At 43.8% G+C, this 27,682-nt stretch overlaps 1 long non-coding RNA gene across 1 annotated transcript; it reads left to right on the forward strand.

The window, feature by feature from the left end:
* Nucleotides 1–1,266: 1,266 nt before the first annotated feature.
* LOC142922522 (uncharacterized) lies at nucleotides 1,267–15,012 on the forward strand. Its single transcript, XR_012940127.1, has 3 exons — nucleotides 1,267–1,394; nucleotides 2,036–5,949; nucleotides 13,963–15,012. It is a non-coding gene; the product is annotated as an uncharacterized LOC142922522 (long non-coding RNA).
* The last annotated feature ends 12,670 nt before the right edge of the window (nucleotides 15,013–27,682 follow it).

Consider the following 27,682-nt stretch of genomic DNA (forward strand, 5'->3'; position numbering starts at 1 on the left):
TTTCTCTACGAATTTGGCTGTCCACCTAATGATGATAGTTGTAATTACTGGCGAAACGTCATACTCAGATTGTAAATGTTGTGGATTTTCTCTCCAACACTTCGGTTTGCTGTACAAGTAGCGGATTGGCATGTTCCGTTTACGTGACAACCTTACTAATTGGCTGTTAGGTGGTGGTGGGTTTAACGGCTCATTTATTTTTATGCGATCTAACCCAGAAAAACTATATTGTAGATTTAATATACCCTTTTGTTGAAGGACAGCCTGGGTGACCAAAGTTTTATAGGAACGGCAATAATGTTAACTTGATTAAATTAGTTTTATCATGAAGCGGTAAAATCAGCTGTTGTTCAGATGTCAGTCTAATTAGTATTACATCGTAGAAATATGAGAGTCCTTTGTGTAATAGTCTATTAACCACTGATGATGGTAACATTGGTTTAAGGTTACATTTTAAGAAGAACTAGATTGGCGTACATTTTATCTTGCATAAGTACACAAATTTATGAAATAATATATTTGATTAAAAAATGCATATATTTTCTTCCATTGCACACAGTTGTACCATTGATAACAGGGCACACAGTTACAACTGACATCACCAGATGTCACTGAAGTTCCCTCAGAGATCGATCTTTCATAACCAGTGTTCACATAATCAGTTATGTTTTCGCTAATTACCAATTACACTCAGCCGGGTTTGACAGACTTGTATGAATGTATGTTGAACTTCCTTTCCACCGTACATAGCCAACCGTGCTAAACGGAGGTGCGGGAATTAAGCGCAGAACCTATCGTTAGGATCAATGCTGTTGTAATTTTTTATGAGGATATCAATTGGTGGCTGAAATGAGATGTTCAAAGACTACAGCATGATAATCGGTACATAACATGAGTGTCGAATTATGTCTTAAGAATTACCCAGCCATTTGTACGTAAAATTCAACGTTTCTGGGTGACATCTTAAGTCCGTGTTCTTCATTGCAAGGCCCGCGGGCCGGTGGCAGTCCCTGGTGTCCTTTTTACTGCGACCCCTGACGTGCAGTCCCCGACAATACACACAAGTGAAAACACCCCATCATGCTGTCAAACCCCCCAATGGTTTCAAATGTGAGATGGCTCTTTCACTGATAATGTCTTATTCGCGAAAGTGGCCCCCCTCCGAAAATGAGTGAATATCACTGTTTTAGGTCAAGGATTGGCCAAATAAAGTAGGTATTATTTGCTTATGTTTTCAAATGTCCGTAATAAAACCATATTAATGCCACCAGCTGAATGAGTGGCAGGAGGACTGGGTGACGTTCTTCTCACGGCAGCGACTGCAGCTTCAGCTGGACATGATAGAGAAGGACTACGGTGAACGGGAAACCCGCGAGCTCTGGTCTCGGCTTCAGGTTCGTAAGCTGTTTCACTCTCGCCCTTAACCCTTTCCTGTTCCGAGACGACTGCTCATTTCAGGATGGGTCTCGTTCACCACCGAATCTCGGAACGCGCAAGCGGTTCAGCGGTAATTTTATTTAGAGAGGCATAGCGCCGTTGTTTTTAAAGAGTTAATACATGCAGCAGTGTAGCTCATCATGTGCACAGCCATATGGGAAACCCATTTGATCGCAGTGGGTTTTCGAGGTGACTTTAAAGGTAAAGTGGTGTTTCACACGCAGGCTTTCGCGACCAATATTATTCATGATAAAGTTTTTTTTGGCTTAGATCGCGTAAGTGTAAATGCGTCGTACACCCACATCCACCCAACACAGCCCATTAGTAATGTTTCTGACATGAACAGAACGTGCCATTTATGTTAGTGCTCGGCACTCTGGTGTGATAGAGAGGAAACGCAGAACATTTTCAAACGAGTACGACCTTTCGCTGGTGATTACAACCAGCATCATCAAGCAATTGCCAGAAGCGTTCTGACTTCTGGCAATTGCCTAATGGAAATTGGAGGTGGGTGTACGATGCTTGTAAATTTATGCGATCTAACTCGAAAACAACGTTATCATGAATAAAGTGGTGTTGTTTTTTGCGTGGTGTGCAGCTTCGGTTGGGGGATTTTTTCCGGGACGTAGAGGTGGTTCCAGCACTGCTCCACGGTGACCTATGGACTGGGAACCGCTGCAGAGATTAATGAAGGGCCCGTCATCTTTGACCCAGCCTCCTTCTATGGGCACTCGGAGTACGAGCTTGCCATCGCTGGGTAAGAAAAAACTACAAACAACCAAAACAATAGCAGCAACTGCCGTTCACTGCCCTGTCTGTGGCATGCAAGGTTCATTCGTATAACCTCAGTGTGGCAAGGGCTGGCTCATTAAATAAATAACAGAGACCAGGTAGAGTTGTGGTTGAGATGTCTACATGCTGAGGTCTCCACCCTCTCTATTTGCTAACTTACAAAGACTCATCCTTCCTTGCTAAGGCTTTTTGGGCAAATCCTGTTAAAGCTGATACGGTGCACAAAACAATAGTGGAACGATAAAACTCTTACTTATCCACGGCACTTGAGGATGCTTGAATGTTCCAGAAACACAGTTTGTCGAACAAGGAACTCCTGGTTCAGAGACAAGTTGCCACTGATGTGCTTTACCAGAAATCCAAGCTGAAGATAATTCATTACACGTCAAATGGAATTCAAACCCTCAGAGCTGGGATATGCTTCAGTGATCAAAAACACATTTGACATGATGTTTACTGTGCAGCCATTGGTGACCAAGTTCAGACCACAGCATTCCTGCCCTCAATTCGCAGGAACGTTTGTTGATAGATGGCTCACTGAATTTTGAACGGAGGACCTCAATGGCATTGGCTCGGTGCTCTGACATTGAAATTAACCTCGAGCCTCTCAATTTCCTGCATTACGTTGAATTTGTGAAAATGTTGTTCATTGTTATGTTGTTCGTGCTGGAACAGCAGCATTGTAAGATTTTGAATGTTTGGTGTTGTTTGGGTACAGGATGTTCCAGGAGCTTTAGCTCCACGCTTCACTCATCCTACCACGCTCTCATCCCAAAGTCACAAGGCTTCGGCAAGAGCCAGAAGCTCTAGCAACTCTTCCACTACCTGAACCACTGGAATCACTTTGGGACAGGATACCGAGGGTCATCCATCTCCACCATGTGCAGTCTCCTCAAGTGAATGAACGGTGCAGGAAATCGTGGGCTATGGTGTATGACTATAAAAATTCTTATCGGCCATGATATACATGATATACATTGTTGAATAAAGGCCTTCCCTAAGCCACCACTAAATCTCACGAAACTAGTCCATTTAAATGCTGTGCAATGCCCTAGGCATTCCACGTGAGTGTGACCGGTGGTCCCTTTGTTCCGCATCCTGGCCGTGATCTCCACGCGAAAACTGGGTCAGTTAATGTCCGAATCAGAATCTTTAATTAGGCTGGACGAATCTGATGAGCTATGAAGCTCTTTTTTCACAGATGTCCAGTCGGGGCGAGTCAGAAAGTTACAACAACAAACAACAGTACAAACAGATGGGAGGGCAAAGTAAAGGAACGCGAAGCAAATTTTGACTTAACTTTCGTGACTGCAGGAATGTATACTCTTGGTTCTTTCGGTAAAGTCACGTAAATAGAAAACAAAAAACAATAAAATAAAGACCGCTTGTGTTGCGATTGAAACGTCCTAGGTTTTTTGCTTTTATTATTTTAAATGTATTTTTTATTTGTTATTTTTTAATTTTTTTTTAATTTAATTTGAATTTTATTTCTTGTTTTCTATTTACGTGACTTTACCGAAACAACCAAGAATATGAACGCTAAGCAAGTCATGAAATAAAAATATATAAGAGTTCAAATTGCATTAGTGCATCAATTCCTGCCAAAATGTTTTTATCACCAAATGCCATTTTGGGCAAGGCAGCATAACAAAAACAATCCCAAATGTTTGGGTAGTACCAGTTACATTGTATGTGTTTGTTGTTGTTTTGCTATGGGAGTAAACCCTTGCAGAGAAAGGGACCAGAATTAGGAAAGTGAAACCAGGCACTCCTTCAGAAGATGCCATGCACGGGCGTGACCACTGCACCACCCTGACGCCCAAACAAATGTAATTCAAATAATCTACAATACTGGCAAATAAACCCTATTAGTATCAACCGAATGTCTGGACAATCTGACCCCCTCTACACAAGTAACAGTTGAGAGTCAACGCTGTGATGTTGTGCGATTGGTGCAAGCGGGGTGAGGTCAAGGCCGATGACTGCTTCCAGCGGTGTCAAGATGAGCATTTTGAAGAGGCTCGCGAAGGATGATACTTGGCAGTTGGGTGCAGTCTCCCTCCATTAACAACAGAGGGCAGAGGAGCGACGCTCACAACAATTGGCTGAGCACTGGGCGTATACAACGCATGAAGTCGGCAGCAAGTTTATCTCAGGGAGTTGACCCGCACACGACAACTGGGTCTGTCCCGTGTGTTCACGCTATAACGCGGCTGCCTTCATTTAGGGAACGCGCACCGCCATAAGGCGACTTGTGAGCGGTCGACGCCGAACTACTTTCTTGAGCTGCGCGGTTGAGCGAGACGAGACGGTAACGCGGCGGCGTCCCCTCAAGTTGTTTGTAACCCAATTCTGACTGCGCTTGGACATTCATTACGGGGGAAATAGTTTTCGCTTAACGCGGCACTTTTCAGGAACGCATCTACTGCGTTAAACGAGGATTCGCCGTACAGGTGCTGTGCACACTGTACTCGGAATCAAAATCCGAAGCGCTATCAAGCTCTCACTCACAGGTGTCCAGTAAGAGGCGGTGGGGGGGTCACCAAGTGACACGCAGCTTGACCGTGGAGTAGACCGCGAGGACGCCAACGTCGCCTAGGCAACGCCACCCCCCCCCTCTGGCTCTGCCTGCCTCGCTCTGTGCACGTGAGGTGCCAACCACCGTGGGGGGCCCCTCCGCTGCGTCCATATCGTACAGTCGCACATTCATTAATAGTCACACTCTTAATCATGTTTATGGTCATCGTCATTAAAGGTGAGTTTAATAATAATACCACTACACAATGTGTGCATTAATATATACGGCATGAATAAAACGCACCTGTAAATATCCTAAGTAAGTTTGACCTGACATTATTGCACAACAATTGCCCAGCCACCGTGGGATGTTTATCCTCCAATGTGTATCTGGCTCTGACCTGACTTATATAAAAGTGCAGCTCTGCAATTGCTTGGTCACACGACCGCTGGTGAAAAGACCTTCATGAGAGCGAACTCTTTACGAGTATTTGGTCTAATTTTCCATTTAGCAATAGGTTTTACCCATTCTGGCAATACAACAGGTGTCAAGATGTTAAAACACCAAACAGAATCCTCATTCAAGGAATCCTGTCTGGATTAACCACGTACTTGTGGTGAACATGGAAACATGCTCTGATAATATATGCATTGTCTTTGAAACTGATTAGTCCACACCAGGAAGGTCCCATATTCTACTTTTCCACGTTGACCAGATGTGTTGGAAGAGCCGGCTGAAAGCCACACTTTGCTGGATCACACGTGACTTGCCGATCAGCTAACTGTGGTGTGCCCATTTAGCGACCTCTGGTCTGTGAGTTCAGTTTACTAACCATTAACAGCATGGCAGCTTTCTAAGTGGCTTGTGTGACAATTAACCCATGTCATTATCTCTTGCACAGCCTGAAATAAGTTTTGGCGTCAGGGATGGAAATTATGACTCACCCACCTGCACCTGCCTTGTGCTCCCAGACACCTAAGGACCTTATTACCGCTGTGAGAAATTGACGGGCGTAGACTGCTGCATGGCGATGATGTATTCACGTCGTTCCTGCTGTTTTCCTCTTTTGCTAGGTGATGCAATTGGTGTGCCAACACCTCCAGATGCAGTTCCTGAAGGACGTGGGCATTCGGGACATGTTCGTTTTGCCTGTGATGAATGAGTTTGTCCAAACACACAGGGAAGTCAGCCTGTTCATCGAGGTGCGTTTCCCATGTTTATTTCACTCGATTGGTCGTCTGTTTGCAAGGTCATGCTCTGCCCAGAGGTCACCCACTGAGATTTTTTTTACCGTAACATTACCGTCACTTGGGTTTGGTGATTGATTCAACGGGCAAAAATATTTATAAGAAGCGTAAACATGGCAACGTGATCATTGTCAGACCACGGAGGACCTTCAGAATGCCGAGTATGATCTTTAAATTGATCCTGGACTCAGTCAGGGGATATTTGAACAATTTGAATATTGGGGCGATATCGTCTTGCTACGGGTCTGAGTGAGAAGTCTCCCAGCGGTTTTTTGAGTCCATAATCGGGATATTTGGGTTAGAGCACGTAAACATGCACTCAATAATACACTAAATATGCACTATTTATTTATATATACAGTGAGGGAAAAAAGTATTTGATCCCCTGCTGATTTTGTACGTTTGCCCACTGGTAAAGAAATTATCAGTCTATAATTTTAATGGTAGGTTTATTTGAACAGTGAGAGACAGAATAACAACAACAAAATCCAGAAAAAACGCATGTCAAAAATGTTATATATTTGACCCCCTCTCAATCAGAAAGAAATTAGGTTAGCTTTACATTTGACTGACAGTGAATCAGCAGAAGAAGCAGTCATGTTGTCTATGTGATTCCAATCAGAAGGTGACATTTTTTGTGTTAACATTAAATTAGCTTGTAGGAGAGTCCTGTCTAAAGTATCGAGTTCAAATCGGTGTAGCCTTATCCTCTCTGAGATTTAAGATAGGCTGGCCTTAAACAGAATCTGTTTAGAATTTGGAGAAGATACAGCAGAAATGAGTGTGAAAGCGATGGGTATTACCTTGTGATCGCGGCATCTTTTGAGGAAGGTCAGAGTCTCGATGAGCTGTGACTTCTTGTCCCGTTGTCTGTTTAAAGCTCTAACAGATAGGTGAAAGCCCTCCCCGTAGAGGTTATCAATTCTAGATTTAAAGCTTTCGTGACTGCAAGGATCCATACTCTTTGGTTCTATTCAGTAAAGTCACGTAGGTAAATAATAAAACAACAAAAATCACGACGTTTCAGCCACAACACAAGCGGCCTTCATCAGGTGAAGGAACCAGGCTGTCTCGAGGACAGCGCTGGAGTGAAACACAGCCACGCTCAGACCGCGACCGTTAAGCTGTGTGCGAGGAAACAAGGTGCCTTGACAAAGGAATTAGCATAAAAATTAGCATTTGATTGGCCGACTTAGCATGATGAACGGTGTAGAGGTGGTGTACATGCGGGTGCACATGCCGGTTGGTGCGGATTGAAATCACATAGACAACATGACTGCTTCTGCTGATTCACTGTCAGTCAAATGTAAAGCTAACCTGATTTCTAAATTCAACCAGCTATTAAAGAAGAACCCAGTTCCACATATAACAAAACTCGACGTCAACAAAATCGTCATTAATCAGAGTAGCACGCCGATTTCGGACAATCTGAAAACAGTACTGGCTAGGGGACTGAATTTTGCTGTCACCCCAAAACACATACCAGTAGATGATATCATCTCTCAGGTCGATGTAGCCCTCAAAGGCGTGGGACACATCCAAGCAGATGTTGTGAGAGCTGAAATAGCCCCTATTCTTAAGAATGCTAAGAAACCCATTAGTAACATCAGCAAAAATGAATGCTCTGAACTCGCGAATTAAAAAAAAACAGAAGTGATATAGTCATCCTCTCAGCCGATAAAGGCAACGCTACTGTAATTATGGATAAAGATTCATACAACAACAAAATCCAGAATCTGCTCAACGATGGAAGTTACTCAAAAATTAAAAATTACCCTACCAATAGCCTAGCGATGAAAACCAACAAGATCATCACAAGTTCGACCTCCCTAATCGACCCAACTAAACGTCCCTCCCTAAAACCTTCTGCTGCAAGACTCCCTAGATTCTATGGTCTTCCCAAGATCCATAAAGAAGGCTCCTACTACGACCCATCGTATCCACGATCAACTCCCCTACCTATAGACTAGCCCGTTTTCTGTCATATTCCTTGCTGCCTTTCACTGACAAGACCACCTCAGCAGTACTTAACTCAGCCCAATTGGTCTCTATGGTCAAAGACGTTGTACTGTCCCCTGACGATATCCTTGTCAGCTTCGATGTGGTCTCTTTGTTCACCAAGGTCCCAGTACCTGATACCATTGAAATAATTGAAAATTTGGTCCAACATGGACTAGACGCCGATACACCTGCACTGGTTAGGCACTGCCTCAACAATACCTACTTTACTTGGAATGGCTCCTTCTACAAACAAAATGAGGGTACCCCCATGGGTTCCCCCTTGTCACCAGTGATAGCCAATATTTTCATGGAGAAATTTGAATCAGACGCCATCCAGACTTCCACCCTCAGACCTTCCCAGGGGAAGAGATATGTGGATGACACTTTCGTCATTTGGCCACAAAGCCTCCCAGCTTTGAACCTTTTCCTACACCCCATCAATTCCAGACATCCCGCCATCAAATTCACCATGGAAGTGGAGAAAGATGGCAAGCTACCATTCTTCGATGTTCTGTTTGAGAGGAGACCTGATGGCTCATTGGGGCATTCTGTCTACAGGAAACCCACCCACACAGATTCCTACTTGAAACCTGATTCCCACCACCACCCAGCCCAAAAGAATTATCTCATCAAAACTTTATACCATTGGGTTCATTGCATTTCGGACCAACACAACCTGACCAGTGAATTAAAACATGTACACCTGGCCCTCAAAAGGAATGGTTACTCTGACCGTACCATCCGCCAAGCTGTCTCTCCCTCCATACAGAAACAACCACTTGATACTCCGGTCAAAACCATCACACTTCCATATATAGCAGGCGTTACTAAAAAGATTTCCAAAATTCTAAACAAACACAAGATCCAGGTCCGGCTCAATACAGTACACAAAATTCGTGATCTGATCCCATCCGTGAAGGATGTCATTCCTGATTTACAGTACCCCGGGGTTTACAAATTGAGTTGTACCTGCGGTGATTGCTACATCGGTGAGACAAAGCGACATGTCTCTGACCGAATTCGCGAGCACAAATCAGATTTGAAACACGGCAAAACGAATTCTTCTGCCGTGGCTGATCACTGTTACAACGCTGTAGGGGATCACGATATAATTTTCTCCGATACCAAGATTCTTTGCAAACCCACGGGCTTTTATCAGAGATTTGTTCATGAAGCAATTCAGATCTACAAACACAGACACAATTTCAACCGAGAGGATGGTTTCAAATTAAGCAACCATTGGAAAGATGTTCTAAATCGAACTAAACATTAAACTAATTTCAATGGTACAGTATATTTTTTCAAGTAGTGGTACCCCAAACTTTCACAGCTCTTATAAATTCCCCCTTTTCACACCATCAATAGGTAAACTCCCCCTCCCCCCTTCCCCCCCCCCCCCCCCCCGCGCCAAACTGCAAGTCCACCGGCACGTACACCACCTCTTTCCTAAAATCCGCCAATCAAATGCTAATTTTTATGCTAATTTCTTTATCAGAACACCTTGTTTGCTCGCACACAGGTCCGATGTCTGAGCGTGGTTGTGTTTCGCTAAATTCTCCTGTTTGATGAGTACTAGGTGCCTCGGTGAATGTATATGCTCTAACTTTAACATAGCTATTTCTGTGACCAGTTACAAGCTAATCACTCAGCTATTTCAATGCTAAATTCGATGCTAATTCCTTTGTCAAGGGCTCCCTCTGCAGATGTGTATACTTTAACTTAGCTATTTCAATGAGCCATTTCAATGCTAAATTATATGCTATTTCCTTTGTCAAGGCGCTTGGTCTTTTTCTTCTCACACAGCTTACAGGTCGTGCTCTAAGCGTGGCTTCTTCCACTCCAGCGCTGTCCTCCAGACAGTCTCGTCTCTTCACCTGATGAAGGCCGCTTGTGTTGTGGCTGAAACGTTGTGATTTTTTGTTATTTTATTTTCACCTACGTGACTTTACCCAATAGAACCAAAGAGTATGGATCCTAGCAGTCACTAAAGCTTTAAATCTAGAATTATGAGGCTCGTTTACCCAGGAAAGCCTCACTGCAGGCGCGACACGTCCATGTAGGCTATCTAGGCGGTCGTCTAGGGCGTAAAGCTAAGTGGGGTGCCAAATTCGAGGAAAAAAAACCTGTAATTAATTTCTCAACATTTCTGACAATTGATTAATTGGACAGACGGACGGACAAACCGATTAATTATACCTCTTTAAATAAATAATTAATATTGGACGGAAAATAGGGGCAAAATGTTTCCCAGTTTACCAAAAAACTCAGCCTCGATCTGCCCCTGGGGTTTGGGGGGCGCCGATTGCTGGCAGCAGCGGGTCCAGGGCCGCCGCTGCCTCACTGAGTGAGCCTCGTGGCTCTTTTTCAGGAGGGTCCTGCCAGTTTTCACAGTAGGGGGTGGCTATGTATAATCCCAATTGAGTAATGTGTACTTTATATCAGAATACATTACAGTACACTATACCATTTTGCGTGAAAACTCGGACCCATTATCTTGAAGTTATCGGGGGTGGGGCGTCTTTGCTTATTAGCATCTTTAGTATCTTGCGATTCACCAACGATGGTTGGGGCAAGCCTGACTGCTGATGAGACACTGAATGTCGAAGCGAGCCCATAGCTTGCTTTGTATTGAACTAATACTGCTGACATTATGCACTCCAAGTTTTTGGCTCTTATGAAACATTTTTTTTATTTTCCATCTACGTGACTTTACCGAAAGAACCAAATAATATGAATTCCTGCAGTCAAATAAAGTTTGAAGTCACTGATGCAAGTGTTTGATGATGTACGTATGTGCTCAGAATCATTAGCCATACTTGACTGTTATAGAGCACAAAACTGTCATTACCCGCTAGATGGCAGTCAAATTATGCGGATGTAATTCCGGCTATGCACGACAGACAGATAGACAAATAATCCCTGGTGGGCAGTGTGGAATCTCTTATGGGTTCTTTCGGTAAAGTCACGTAGAATGGAGATAAAATAATACAAATAATAGCAGAATAAAATTCTCATGACGTTTCGGCCACAACACAAGTAGCCTTCCTCAGGTGAAGAAACAGGACTGTCCGGAAGACAGCGCTTGAGTGAACCCTGCCAAGCTTGGAAGCGTCTTTTAAGCTGTGTGGGAGGAACAGAGCGTCTTGACAAAGGAGTTTACATATGAATTAGCATGTAACTGGGGGATGAGCATGATGTTGGTGTGATGGATGAGCACCACGGAGAGCGACGAGTTTTGTTCAGACGGACGAGTTCATCTATGTACGGAACGGAGGAGGGGGGGAGAGGAGTTTACATATCAACAGTAAATTAGCATGTAACTGGGGGATTAGCATGATGTTAGTATGAGGGATTAACACCACGGAGAGCGACGAGCTTGGTTCAGACGGACGAGTCTATCTATGTTCGGAACGGAGGAGGGGGGGGGAAGAGGGGGAAACAGCCACGGTGCGCTGCTCTGTCCTGTGTTGCGTTATAACTATGCTACAAACTAGACTACTATACATTACAATATTATACCTTCCAATCTAAACTACATTGTATGATATCGTATACATAGACAAACCCCACCCTTGAATTATACAATGCGTTACTATACACTACCCTATACTTTAGACTATAAAATATTAGACTTGTAGTATTACACTATGTATTATTCTACTAACCCTACTGTATACCACACTGCTGTATATTCACTATACAATTACGGTACTATATATTGCCTTATCAATTATATTTAACATTACACTGTTATACTATTTATTATTATACAAAATGCTATAAACTAAACTATTGACCGTCGTGTGAAAGGTACTAAGAGGCAATGCCAGCAAATGGATTGCAGTCTGAAAGTCACCGTAAAATACAATCAATCAAAAACCGAAATGGTTTATAACGTCTTTCCAATGGTTACTAAGCCGGAATCCATCTTCTCGGTTGAAATTGTCTCTGTGTTTGTATATGTGGATAGCCTCATGAACGGATCTCTCATGGTAGCCAGGTGGCTTGCAGAGAACCTCCGTCTTGGAGAAGTCAATGTCATGTGAGCCCACTGAATAATAAAAGTGATCTGCCACGGCTGAGGTGTTCGTCCTACCGTGTTTCAAGTCTGCTTTATGTTCACGGATGCGGTCTGAGATATGTCGTTTGGTTTCTCCAATGTAGCTGCTTCCACAGAGGCAACTTAGTTTGTAGACGCCCGGGTACTGTATGTCTGGAACACATCTTTTACAGACGGAACCAGATCACGGATTTTATGTACTGTGTTGAATCGGACCTGGATCTTGTGTTTATTCAGGATTTTGGAGATATTTTTTGTGACCCCCGCAATGTAGGGTAAGGTGATGGTTTTGAATGGCTCGTCAAGAGGATCCTACTTCATGGTTGGAGTGATGGTTTTGCGGATTGTGTAGTCGGAGTAACCATTAGCCTTGAGAGCTTGGTGTACGTGCTTGAGTTCACTGGCAATGTGTTCCTGGTCGGAAATGCATTGGGCTCTATGGTATAGAGTCTTGATGAGGGAATTCTTCTGGGATGGATGGTGGTGGGAATCCGGTTTTAAGTGAGCATCCATATGGGTAGCTTTCCTGTAGACAGAGTGGCTCATTGAACCATCAGGTCTCCTTTTAATTAGGACATCTAAAAAGGGTAGCTTGCCATCTTTTTCGTGTGTGGAACCTGTTGTTCCTACCTGTATAATCCCCAGTCATAACCCCCACCATTAAGCCCAAATGCAGATACTTACCCCACACTGCAACCCCTAATCCAGATGTGCATGTACATAAACAGCCCAGAATTTATCAATCCACTGCTGGATGAGGGCCTCCCAAAGTCTTGCGGGTCGTGAGGTATATATGACCATACTTCACCACGCTGGTCAGTAGTGCGTTGGTGCAGATGGGGGGGGGGGGGGGACTGCAGAACAACAATGGATTTTTCTGCACTGTCCTTTCCTGCTCACGCTGGCTACGGCACCGTCTTTGTGCGTGCTGGCAATTAATCAGTCATACATCCAGGCTACAGTATATCCACGCTCAACTCTGCCGAGCTTCTAAGGCCTAGCGAAATCGAGCACATACCGGGTGATTTAGATATAGGTCATCCAATCTATTCGCCTAAGATACATCTCTCATCATAACCCCTATTCCACAACCAGCCATTGGAGTTCCGCCACCGCCACTTAGTAGCGAACGGCGGTTGTTGTTGATGTACGTCACTTATCTTGTCTGAAGCACTCCGATAAGCCTGGGCGAAAAGGGCACTCTATTAATAAGAATAATTGTTATTATGAATATAAATATCACTACACTTACTTTGAGGATGGGACGCATCGCATCTGTAATACACACTTTAATATGACATTACTCAGACCAATCTGATTAATCTTTCTGTTATTTCTTCCCCCAAACATATTTAACTATCATGAGATTAATACTCCATTCAGAACGCTCACAGAGCAGAATAACGTCATCACCATCGCCTCGTGTTACAAAATATCCCTCGGAAGGAGATACCACGACTGTATCTGATGTCATTGGAAAGATTTGATAAACCATTTCAGGTCTTAATTGATTGTTCACGCTTACAGTGGCTTTCAGACAGCATACATTAATTTTTCGTCTCCCCCCTCCTCTTTTCAGAACATAGATGGACTAGTCCTAAATAAACTGCCAAATCGCTGCGCGTGGCGCTGACGTTTTTTGTTATAAATAAATAAATACACCGTTTAAAAATACATTTATGCAAACCGACACACCTGATGACGACCGTTTGTGTTATGGTCGAAACGTCGTGAGAATTTTTATTGTTTTATATATATTTTATTGTTTCCCTTCAACGTGACTTTACCGAAAGAGCTAAGAATATGTATCTGATATATCAAGTAGCCATTTTATCCACACCATAAATAGGTTGACACAACAGTTGCTTCATTTGTCTAAATGTTTTTTTGTTTACACATCCCATCAGACACGTGACCTTCTGCGACTGCACAACCCACAGCATTGTAAGTTCAACACAAGCAGCCTCTGGAGCGTTTTCGACATGCAGTGTCTCATCAGCAGAGCCAACATCGCTTGAAGCAATGGTGGTAAACTGCCAAATGTGTAGAGGCGAGGACCCTCTCTGTTCGATATGGGTACTAATTGAACGCATAATTGTATACAGTAATACATATAACACAATAATTATGTTTTTATTGTGGAGATTACAAGTCAAAACATTAAGAAGCTTCGTTTCATATATCTGTCCCTCTGCATAACAATGTAAACGTTTAGTTTTACACATCGCTTAAGTATCACGACCATCTAGGAATTTAATAATTGCAGCAACTTTGGTTCAATACAAGCAAACTCTGGACCGGTTTTGGCAATGTCTCAATCAGCACACGAGGAGGCAGCATCTTCACACGCACCCTGCTGGAGAATTTTTTTTTGTCATGTAACAGTCAAAAATTATATTTATAATGCTCAGAGATGGGATTTAACCGTACCAAGTGTAAAACATGAACGTAACACAATGAGGCTTAGTTTGTATCCTTTTTTCGAGCGGGATGAGATCATCCTGCTCACTGCCCTGATTCACACTCATGATCGCAGCAGTACTGGCTGAGTTCTCGGGACCCATCAACTATTTTCAACCTATAAACGATGTTTGATTTTACCAGGTAAGGCCCACTGAGCTATGTAGCTCTTTTTCAGAAGTGACCTGGTCCCAAACAATAATTCGACAAAGTGGCTTATCACGTGGAAATTTTGAGCGGCTAAATACTCTAAACGCGCGCTTGTAAATGTGGAGAGAGAAAAAAAAACGGAGGAATTGGAAAAAAGTCCATGCAACCACGGGGAGAGAGACACTAAAATTCCAAAAAAATACATGCATCAGGGTCGGGGTCAAACCCACGACCTCCTGCATTACCAGGCGAGGAAGTTAACATCTCACCACTGTGGACCTCTGAACCACTCGGTCACCTCTCCAGTCTGATAGTGTGAATCTAAATAAATTGTGGTGATAAATGGAGACATTGTGTCTGCTTGTCTCTGTCGTAATTTTCTTAATTCATGAATTCACACTGACAACAACGAGAAAGGACGCACGGTGATGCTGTCAGCGACGTAGATGTGTCTTGATGCGACGCAAATCAATCAAGCGGCGGTGTTAATCATCACGTTACCACGTATTTGCCAAACGACATAAAAAGGGGGAAGACATACATCGGGGTATTACTCTACGAGCATTATTGTCTTGACTATAAAGTTGCAGTGATTGAAAAAAAAACTGTATTTAAGTAATCTCTATTCATACGGGAAGCAAATAAACAGAATAACAATCTATATAAATACAAATGTAAATGTTCGTTTGTTCAAAATCTTAAATCTCCGAAAGTTCTTCACCGATTGCTTTGAAATTTTGACACAACGTTGCATTCGAATACACGCATGTTTTTATATACATACTATGTTGTTATATACCTACTATTATATAGATGTCACACCTGTGACAGGTAAAAATATACTCATTGGCTTTTTCGGTAAAAATATGCTTTTTTTGAAAAACAGCGCCATCTGTTTGACGTAAAAGCAACACACGCTATACTCTGGTTCTATTGGGTAAAGTCACGTAGGTAAAAAATAAAGTAACAAAAATCACGACGTTTCGGCCACAACACAAGCGGCCTTCATCAGGTGAAGGGACGAGACTGTCTGGAGGCAGGGCTGGAGTGAAAAAAGCCACGCTCAGATCACGACCTTTAAGCTGTGTGAGAAGAAACAAAGCGCCTTGACAAAGGAATTAGCATATAATTTAGCATTGAAATGGCTGAGTGATTAGCTTGTGACTGGTCACAGAAATGGCTATGTTAAAGTTAAAGCATACATCTTCTTTGATTCTTTCGGTAAAGTCACGTAAAATGAGAATAAAATAATAAATTGATAATATAAAATAACAAAATAATATTCTCACGACGTTACCAGGTAAAAATGTTTACCTGGTAAACATTTTTTTATTTAGTTATTCTTCAGGTGCTCCGGTTTCCTCCCACATTAATTGGCCCACACCACCTCAAACTGTAGAGGACCGCAGAGCTTGGGCAATCGTTGGCGCCGACTCGTCGCCTGGCTGCTGCCTTCCCGCTCATCTGTGGTTCCTCCTCGCGCCTCCGAGTCGTTGTCCTCTCTGCGAGAGCGAGCGAGTGATGTGCGGTAGCGGCGTGTTGCAAGTTGACATTGTTATTATTGACACACACACTAGAGGACGGATAAGGTGGCGTGACCTCACATGCATGACAACTGACCCATCGCCAGACACCGCTCACCATGCGGGCACTCACCACTCACCAGATATCATTCACCTGGCACACACATGATATACAGTGAGGGAAAAAAGTATTTGATTCCCTGCTGATTTTGTACGTTTGCCCACTGACAAAGAAATGATCAGTCTATAATTTTAATGGTAGGTTTATTTGAACAGTGAGAGACAATAACAACAACAAAAATCCAGAAAAACGCATGTCAAAAATGTTATAAATTGGTTTGCATTTTAATGATGGAAATAAGTATTTGACCCCCTCTCAATCAGAAAGATTTCTGGCCCCCAGGTGTCTTTTATACAGGTAACGAGCTGAGATTTAGGAGCACACTCTTAAAGGGAGTGCTCCTAATCTCAGCTTGTGTAACAGGTACCTGTCCACAGAAGCAACAAATCAATCAGATTCCAAACTATCCACCATGGCCAAGACCAAAGAGCTCTGCAAGGATGTCAGGGACAAGATTGTAGACCTACACAAGGCTGGAATGGGCTACAGGACCATTGCCAAGCAGCTTGGTGAGAAGGTGACAACAGTTGGTGCGATTATTCGCAAATGGAAGAAACATAAAAGAACTGTCAATCTCCCTCGGCCTGGGGCTCCATGCAAGATCTCACCTCGTGGAGTTGCAATGATCATGAGAACGGTGAGGAATCAGCCCAGAACTACGCGGGAGGATCTTGTCAATGATCTCAAGGCAGCTGGGACCATAGTTACCAAGAAAACAATTGGTAACACACTGCGCCGTGAAGGACTGAAATCCTGCAGCGCCCGCAAGGTCCCCCTGCTCAAGAAAGCACATATACATGCCCGTCTGAAGTTTGCCAATGAACATCTAAATGATTCAGAGGACAACTGGGTGAAAGTGTTGTGGTCAGATGAGACCAAAATGGAGCTCTTTGGCATCAACTTAACTCGCCGTCTTTGGAGGAGGAGGAATGCTGCCTATGACCCCAAGAACACCATCCCCACCGTCAAACATGGATTTTATTGTTGCTATTCTGTCTCTTACTGTTCAACTAAACCTACCATTAAAATTATAGACTGATCATTTCTTTGTCAGTGGGCAAACGTACAAACCTGCAGGGGATCAAATACTTTTTTTCCCTCACTGTATATGTATTTTATGTTTTTTTTTATTTCAAGGCCACAGTATCGTTTATGAGTGTGAGTTAATTTTTCTTCTCAAGAGGCAAAGTATCATCGGGCCCTCGTGAAGAATGGCACTTTGGCAAGTGGCCCGTGGCCATATGTTCACCGCCTGCTGATTTCCTATTCTCCTTACTGCAGGAACTTGTGAACACGGACAGCACGGTCGTGGACACTTCCAGCAAGCCACGGCTAGCTGATTGGAAGTTCGGCCATGAATCGGTAGGGAGTGACTTGCAGATGCAAACACATACAGAACTAAATTTTGATTTAAAGCTTTCGTGACTGCAGTAATTCATATTCTTAGTTTTTTTCGGTAAAGTCACGTTGAAGAGAAACAACAAAATAACAAAATATATATAAAACAATAAAAAATTCTCACGACGTTTCGACCATAACTCAAACGGTCATCATCAGGTGTGTCGGTTTGCATAAATTTATTTTGAAAACGGCATATTTATTTATTTATATAAAAAAATAACGTTTGCGTCACGCACAACGATTGGCTGTTTGCCAGGACTAGTCCATCTATTTTTTGAAAAGAGGAGGGGGGAGACGAAATTTGTTTTTATGTATGCTGTCTGAAAGCCACTGTAAGCGTGAACAATCAATCAAGAACTGAAATGATTTATCAAATCTTTCCAATGATTGCTAAGATAGAATCCATCTTCTCGGTTGAAATTGTCTCTGTGTTTGTATATGTGGATAGCCTCATGAACGAATCTCTCATGGAAGCCAGATGGCTTACAAAGAACCTCCGTCTTGGAAAAGTCAATGGCATGTGAGCCTACTGAATTAGAACAATGATCTGCTACGGCCGAGGTGTTGGTCCTACCGTGTTTAAGGTCTGCTTTATGTTCACGAATGCGGTCCGAGATATGGCGTTTGGTTTCTCCAATGTAACTACTACCACAGAGGCAACTTAGTTTGTAGACACCAGGGTATTGTATGTCCGGAATCACATCTTTTACAGACGGAACCAGATCACGGATTTTATGTAATGTGTTGAAACGGACCTGGATCCTGTGTTTATTCAAGATTTTGGAGATCTTTTTTGTGATCCCAGCAATGTAGGGTAAAGTGATGGTTTTGAAAGGCTCCTCAAGAGGGTTCTTCTTCATGGTTTGAGTGATAGCTTTGCGGATTGTATAGTCGGAGTAACCATTAGCCCTAAGAGCTTGGTGTACGTGCTTGAGTTCACTGCTTATGTGTTCCTGGTCGGATATGCATTGGGCTCTATGATACAGAGTCTTGATGAGAGCATTCTTCTGTGATGGATGGTGGTGGGAATCCGGTTTCAGATAAGCATCTGTATGGGTAGCTTTCCTGTAGACAGAGTGGCTCATTGAACCATCAGGTCTCTTTTTAATTAGGACATCCAAAAAAGGTATCTTGCCATCTATTTCGACTTCCATGGTAAATCTGATGGCTGGGTGTATGGAATTGATGTGGTCGAAGAATTGGTCTAGAGCAGGCCGGCCATGTGGCCAGATGACAAAAGTGTCATCCACGTACCTCTTCCATAAGGTTGGGCGCAGAGTGGCAGTCTGGATGGCGTCAGTCTCAAATTTCTCCATGAAAATGTTAGCTATAACTGGAGAAAGGGGGGAGCCCATTGGGGTGCCCTCAGTTTGTTTGTAGAAAGTTCCATTCCAAGTGAAGTATGTATTGGTTAAACAGTGTCTCACCAGGGGGGGTACCTCAGTGTTTAGTCCTTGATGAACCAAGTCTTCAATGATTGCAATGGTGTCAGGTACAGGAACCTTGGTGAATAAGGAAACTACATCAAAACTGACAAGCAGGTCGTCTGGGGACAGGGAAATACCCTTGATTGTTGATACCAGGTGAGTAGAATTTTGTACCGCAGAGGTGGTCTTTCCAGTGAAAGGACGCAGGATTTCAGACAAAAAACGAGCTAGTTTGTAGGTGGGGGAGCTGATAGTAGAATTTGTAGAAACGTCGTGAGAATTTTTTATTGTTTTATATATATTTTGTTATTTTGTTGTTTCTCTTCAACGTGACTTTACCGAAAAAACTAAGAATATACATACAGAACTGTAAAAAAGACAAAGATCCCCTATAGAGCCTAAAAAGACTTTTGGAGCAAGTGCTGTTAGCAAGCATCTATGAAGGCCGTAATTATGGCACACAAGGGGGTAGGTGGCCGACACTACGCCCGGCCGCCTTTGTCTTCCCAATGGCAATGTTTACACACTTCACAAAGTACTCATTTGAGGCTCATTCGACTTTAGGGAAGCCCCAGGACCCATTCAGATAATCGTCACTGGTATTGTCCATAAGCGGCCATAGAAGTCGGGTCACCGGGTTCGTAGAGCAGCGCGCTATCCGCTACACTACTGCTCCGCACGTACATACACACGCGTGCAAGTACCAACATATGCGTACACACACATGCAATGACAGCCATGTTAAGGTGTTCGCTGTAAAGCCCAGAGCATGGGTTTAGGATGTGCGAGCGAATCGCTCGTTTGCCTCGGGCGTTCTCGACGAGCTGATGTTCATGGCGGTCTCCTTCACAGGTCTCCCAGCCCCGGGGGGGAAATGTTTCTCCAATGTATGAGAACCAACAGCCACCGGGGTTCGTGCAGCAGAAGGACGGTCACAGGTGAGACGCACGCGCGCATACACACAAACGAACGCACGGTCACGAGAGCATCGCCGTTAACACCCGGCGCCACATCCCGTCCAGGCACGGACACGGACCTCTTTCTGTCTCACCCACGCGCCGTGGCCCCCTGCGCTGACTCAGCTTGCGTGTGCCAGGTGGGAAAGATGGGAGGGGCGGGTACCAAAGGACTGCGCGGCTTAACGCTCGTTTTCTTCCGCAGGTTTATCAACGTTACACCTTGTGCCAACCAACTGTGATGAGCAGGCACGAGCGTCCGCCCCACCCCGACCCCACCGCCAGCGAGATGGGAGATTGAGTGTGCTGCTGGCTCGGCACCTCCTCTGAACACGGTTCTTCCGCTGGGGACCTCTGGGAGATGGCTTCGTAAATATAAATCTGTCGTTAAACCCGCCACCACCCGACAAAGGTTTATCACGTAAACAGAACATGGCAATTTGTTACTAGTACAGCATACCAGTGTGTTGGCATGTTCTGTTTATGTGACAAACCTTACTGTGTCGGGTGGTGGTGTGTTGCATGACACATTTATATTTACGAAATCTAACTTAACAGGTCCCTGCAGGGTGGGCTGGTAGGAACATTGGAATTTTGCGCAAATTTATTACACCCAACAGCACGAGATTTCACTTCTTAAAGTATTAAAAGGGACGGACAGACGGACACATTAATCTATTGCAGGCTGGTACACTCAGTTTACAACTTCGTTCCTACCAGTATAAGTCGATGTTTAAGATAAGTCGATGTTTAAGATAAGTAAATGTTAAGATAAATCGATGTTTAAGATAAGTCGATGTTTAAGATAAGTCGTTGTTTAAGATAAGTCGATGTTTAAGATAAGTCGATGTTTAAGATAAGTAAATGTTCAAGATAAGTCGATGTTTAAGATAAGTAAATGTTCAAGATAAGTCGATGTTTAAGATAAGTCGATGTTTAATATAAGTCGATGTTTAAGATAAGTAAATGTTAAAGATAAGTCGATGTTTAAGATAAGTCGATGTTTAAGATAAGTAAATGTTTAAGACAAGTCGATGTTTAAGACAAGTCGATGTTTAAGACAAGTCGATGATTAAGACAAGTCAATGTTTAAGATAAGTAAATGTTAAAGATAAGTCGATGTTTAAGATAAGTCGATATTTACGATAAGTAAATGTTCAAGATAAGTCGATGTTTAAGACAAGTCGATGTTTAAGACAAGTCAATGATTAAGAGAAGTCGATGTTTAAGATAAGTAAATGTTAAAGACAAGTCGATGTTTAAGAATAGTTAATGATTAAGATAAGTCGATGTTTAAGATAAGTCGATGTTCAAGATAAGTCGATGTTCAAGATAAGTCGATGTTTAAGATAAGTCGATGTTCAAGATAAGTAAATGTTTAAGATAAGTAGATGTTTAAGATAAGTCAATTATTAAGATAAGTCGATGTTTAAGATAAGTAAATGTTTAAGATAAGTGGATTTTAAGATAAGTAAATGTTGAAGATAAGTCGATGTTTAACATAAGTAAATGTTGAAGATAAGTCGATGTTTAACATAAGTCGATGTTTAAGATAAATCGATGTTTAAGATAAGTAAATGTTTAAGATATGTAGATGTTTAAGATAAGTAAATGTTTAAGATATGTAGATGTTTAAGATAAGTCAATGATTAAGATAAGTCGATGTTTAAGATAAGTAAATGTTTAAGAACAGCACGAGATTTCACTTCGTTAAAGTATTGAAAGGGGACGGACGGACACATTAATCTATTGCAGGCTGGTACACTCAGTTTACAACTTCGTTCCTACCAGTATAAAACCTATATTATGTATTACCAACTGTGAATAAATTGTCTTGATAATTCACATTGACTCGACTTCGTTTGTTTGTATGTATGTTGAATTTGTTTCGCATCGCCAACCGTGCTAATCAGAATAGCAATTTGCATTGCTATTCTTTTTGCATTGCTACTCAGGCCCTTGGGGCTTCTCTGCTGCATCATCACGGCACCAACCCAGTCACTCTTGCACATTTGACTCATTCTGGGCATTTTTATCATCAAGTTTATAAATGACGGTGACTTTGTTGGACATTTTTAAGAGGAGGGTAAGCTTAGGAATTTCGAGAGTTTGAGGGAGTGTGGGGGGAGGGATCACAAGGTAGTTACCGGTAACATGAAATAGAAATCACTTTATTGAACAACACGAATAAACGGAAGTGACTGAAAAATGAGTCGCCTTGGATTTTCCTTGAAAGTGAAATTGAAAAGCTATTTGATCAAAAAGGCCCACGTGAATTTGAGTGGGAAAAATGTTATACATCACGAACGGGTTAAACACGGTAAAATATTTGACACCAGCAGCTCACAGGCAAGAGGCAAATTGACCTCTTGCAACGGGGCTCATTAACAATGTTATACTTGGCGCCATCGCACAGGCTGAGTGGCTGCTTGCTGAGTGTTACGTCACGTATGCATGCCCTGTAAACGTGAAGATACAAACTTCCGATAAATAAAGGTGAGACCCTATCCATGAAATAATTAATAATCCTGTGCTGCAAAAAAGCTACGTTATTTTTCAACTCGCCGTCATAACACTTTACGGCCAGTCCCCGCTTCACGAACAGGCTGCGTGCCTGAGGCCCGTTCATTGATCCAACTCATTTGTAAGTTGACACTCAGTGGACGAAAGCCCCACTTATGACAACACGGAGATAACACATTCCATGAGAAAAAAACTTACAGTAACAGCTTGAAAACGTCGACTCGCACTGGCGAAACGAACCACCAAAACTCTTTGGTTTGGCGGAGCCAGCTGTGATGAGTCCTAACATCACCACTGAGAGTGTGTGTTGAGTGTACGTGTGAGCGTATGTATAAAGTGAGGGAAAAAAGTATTTGTTCCCCTGCTGATTTTGTACGTTTGCCCACTGACAAAGAAATTATTAGTCTATAATGTTAATGGTAGGTTGATTTGAACAGTGAGAGACAATAACATCAACAAAAATCCAGAAAAACGCATGTCAAAAATGTTATAAATTGATTTGCATTTTAATGAGGGAAATAAGAATTTGACCCCGTCTCAATCAGAAAGATTTCTGGCTCCCAGGTGTCTTTTATATAGGTAACGAGCTGAGATTAGGAGCACACTCTTAAAGGGAGTGCTCCTAATCTCAGCTTGTTACCTCTATAAAAGACACCTGTCCACAAGCAATCAATCAGATTCCAAACTCTCCACCATGGCCAAGACCAAAGAGCTCTGCAAGGATGTCAGGGACAAGATTGTAGACCTGCACAAGGCTGGAATGGGCTACAAGACCATTGCCAAGCAGCTTGGTGAGAAGGTGACAACAGTTGGTGCGATTATTCGCAAATGGAAGAAACACAAATGAACTGTCAATCTCCCTCGGCCTGGGGTTCCATGCAAGATCTCACCTCGTGGAGTTGCAATGATCATGAGAACGGTGAGGAATCAGCCCAGAACTACACAGGAGGATCTTGTAAATGATCTCAAGGCAGCTGGGACCATAGTCATCAAGAAAACAAATGGTAACACACTATGCCGTGAAGGACTGAAATCCTACAGCACCCGCAAGGTCCCCCTGCTCAAGAAAGCACATATATATGCCCGTCTGAAGTTTGCCAATGAACATCTGAATGATTCAGAGGACAACTGGGTGAAAGTGTTGTGGTCAGATGAGACCAAAATGGAGCTCTTTGGCATCAACTCAACTCGCCGTGTTTGGAGGAGGAGGAGGAATGCTGCCTATGACCCCAAGAACACCATGCCCACCGTCAAACATGGAGGTAAAAACATTATTTTTGGGGGTGTTTTTCTGCTAAGGGGACAGGACAACTTCACCGTATCAAAGGGACAATGGTGGGGACCATGTACCATCAAATCTTGGGTGAGAACCTCCTTCCCTCAGCCAGGGCATTGAAAATGGGTCGTGGATGGGGAAGGTTCGAGTTGCCAAACGTCAGCCTCGAAACCTTAATGACTTGGAGAAGATCTGCAAAGAGGAGTGGGACAAAATCCCTCTTGAGATGTGTGCAAACCTGGTGGCCAACTTCAAGAAACGTCTGACCTCTGTGATTGCCAACAAGGGTTTTGCCACCAAGTACTAAGTCATGTTTTGAAGAGGGCTCAAATACTTATATCCCTTATTAAAATGCAAATCAATTTATAACATTTTTGACATGCGTTTTTCTGGATTTTTTTGTTGTTATTCTGTCTCTCACTGTTCAAATAAACCTGCCATTAAAATTATAGACTGATCATGTATTTGTCAGTGGGCAAACGTACAAAATCAGCAGGGGATCAAATGCTTTTTTTCCCTCTGTATGTGCGACAGGGATGTTCTACAGATCCCACATTATTTAATATCTAATAAAAAATAATTACTTAATCTAATAAAGAATAATTATTTCATATTTTAATAGCAAATGCTAAGACATACATATTCACCATCATTTTACAAAAAAAAATTGAAGGCACCCAATGGGTTCTCCCTTATCTCCGGTTGTGGCCAATATTTTCATGGAAATATCTGAGACGGACGCCATCCAGGCATCCACTCTACGCCTGTCCTTGTGGAAGAGGTACGTGGATGACACGTTTGTCATCTGGCCACATGGCCGACCGGCTCAACTACATCAATTCCATACACCCAGCCATCAAATTCACGATGGAGGTAGAAAAGGATGGCATGCTAACTTTCTTGGATGTCTTAATCAAAAAGAGACCAGATGGCTCAATGAGCCACTCTGTCTACAGGAAAGTAACCCATACTGACGCCTACCTAAAACCTGATTCCCACCACCATCCATCCCAGAAGAATCCCCTCATCAAAACGCTACACATAGAGCTCAGTGTATCTCCGACCATGAACACCTAACCAGTGAAGTAAAACACGTACACCAAGCTCTCAAGGCGAATGGATATTCTGATTAAACAATCCGCAAAGCCTTCACCCCAAGCGTGAGGAAGGAGCCATCTGAGGATCCAATCAAAACCATCACCCTGCCATACATAGCAGGGGTAACCACAAATATTTATAAAATCATGAAGAAATACAAGATCCAGGTCCGATTTAACACAGTACATAAAATTCGTGATCTGATCCCATCTGTGAAGAACAAAATTCCTGACATGCAATATCGCGGTGTCTACAAACTAAGCTGTATCTGCGGCAGCAGTTACATTGGGGAAACCAAACGACATGTCTCGGGCCGTGTTCGTGAACATAAGGCAGATCTGAAACACGGCAGGACCAATACTTCTGCTGTGGCTGATCATTACTTTAATGCGCCATAATAATTACTTTAATGCGCCATAATAAGGCGCTGTAGGCAGCTGAGCTGCCACCACGCCAATGGACCGACAGGGGGCAGCCGAGAGAGAGCGAGGTGTGTAGGGGTTGACCGAAGGTCAAACCCCCGCCCCTCCGTGACCGGAGGTTGACACCCCAGACCCCCCAGGGGCTGGGGGCTGAGGGGGATGGGGACCCCCACCACTTCCTAAAACCCCTTAAGAATTAAGACCTACTAAGACCTTCTAGAAGGTTCTGTAGGGGGGATCATGAGGGGAGGGGTGACCTCGACCTGGGGATAAAAGGCCGGCCCTCGGGACGGGCCAGGGAGTGTTCGCCAACTCAAGCTTGAAGACATCTGAAGACCTGAAGACTGGACCAGCACCCGGGGACCCTCCCCGAGGCTCTCGCTAGAGCCGGGGTTGCAGCGGACCAGGGCGAGTCCCGTACCCCGGGGTGGGTCGGTCGGTCCAGTCTTCCCCTAGCCGCCGTCGCAAGGGACCGGCGTGTAGCGAAGCCCGGCGTGTGTAGGACACGCTAGAAGGGAGGCTGTCTCTCCCTTAGGCTATCGGGTGTTACAGTAGTGTTTAACAGAGTAGTCTTAACAGAGTGTTAAGAGTTGTTACAATAAACGCGTTGCCTCCAGCAGATGTCTCCGTGTGGTTAGTTCGGGCCACAAAACTTGTATGTCACTGTCCCTCTCTCTGCATCTCTCTTTATGTCTCTGTCTCTCTATCTGTTTCTATCTCAGTCTGTGTATCTCTCTGTGTCTGTCTCTCTCTCCCTATGTCTCTGTATTAATGTTTCGTGTCTCTCTCTGCACTGCTTTTTTTGAATGTCCCTCTCTATTTCTGTGTCTGTCTCTATATATCTGTGGAAGTTCTTTCGTTCCATACATTGCCAACCGTGCTAATCGGAGGTGCGGGGGAAAGACAGCCTACTAAACACAAAAATAAGTTATAAAGAAATTAGTTTTCAATCTATATTTAAAATTGCATAGCTCCAGTGGCTTCCTAATATCGGGACAGCGTTCCAGACGGCCGTAAAACTGCATCAGAAAACACGTGATGCGGTGGCCATCTTTGTTCTATGGCCAGCCAAAAGCCACTGTGAGGATGACCGGAGTCTGCATGATGGTTTTTCTCTGTGTCTGTGTCCCTTTGTGTGTGTGTTTGTAGGCCTGGGCTCTGGTTGTTCTTCATGCTTTCGGAGTCCCTGTCCCTCTGCTCACGATCATTAAGGACCTTCATGATGGTGAGCGGGCCTGGGTAAAACTACGTGGCTGGGAGTCAGAGCTATTCCCTGCACACCTTGGGGTGCGACAGGGATGTCCTCTGGCTCCCACATTATTTAACATCTATTTTGACCTCGTGGTTCGTGAAGCCTTCAATAGCTGTACCGGAGGAATCTCCATTTGGTACGGATACAATGGGAGGCTGATCGATGCCCGGGTAATTGCTGCTCACTCAGAGGAGGAGTTGGAGGCTCTGCTGCCGAACCTGGAGCTTGCCACCAAGAGGTGGGGCGTTACCATCAGCCCCACCAAAACTAAGCACCTGCCTGGGTATTTGTACCATCGGACACTCCACCCCCACAACTCCAAATTGGTGATAGGGTAGTTGTGGAGAGAGTGGAGAGCTTCCCATACCTTGGCAATGTGCTCATGACCGGCTCCGCTTTAACAGCAGAGGTCTCACTCCAAATCAGTCAAGCGGCATTATATTTTCATCGGTTGCGTAACGCTGTGTGGAAGCTACCTGGTCTTTCACTCCGCACAAAGCCTCAGGTCTTCTCGGCCACGGTCATTCCCTCCCTTCTCTACGCTTGCAAAACGTGGACCCCCCTAATGGAACATCGTCGCCGGTTAGAAACATTTATGCTGGCCTGCCTACGATCCATCCTGGGTTTAACCAGGCTAGATTGTGTGAGCTCACAAATCGTTGAAAGATGTGGACAAAGTCCCATTGGTGAGCTCCTCCGGCAGGCAAGGCTTCGTTGGCTGGATCATGTAGCCCGCATGCCCAGCCACCGCATGCCTAAACAGCTTTTGTTCAGCCGGATCTAGGTGGTGAAACGGGCGCGGACGGGCTAGAGAAGAGATGGATTGATGTGGTACATGAGGATGTGGACTTGCCGATGACTTGTACCAGCGGTGTCAAGATCGGCCTCGGTGGAGGAGGCTCGTGAAGGACGCTGCTACTGGGCAGTTGGAGGCAGTCACCCTCCAACAACAACAGACGGCGGAGGAGCGACGCTCACAACAACGAGCGGAGTGCCGGGTGGCTAAAGCACAGCAAGT

Source organism: Petromyzon marinus, unplaced genomic scaffold, assembly GCF_048934315.1.
Source record: "Petromyzon marinus isolate PM22_M1 ecotype Great Lakes invasive population unplaced genomic scaffold, UKy_Petmar_22M1.pri1.0 PM_Scaffold_1, whole genome shotgun sequence".
Classification (NCBI taxonomy): domain Eukaryota; kingdom Metazoa; phylum Chordata; class Hyperoartia; order Petromyzontiformes; family Petromyzontidae; genus Petromyzon; species Petromyzon marinus.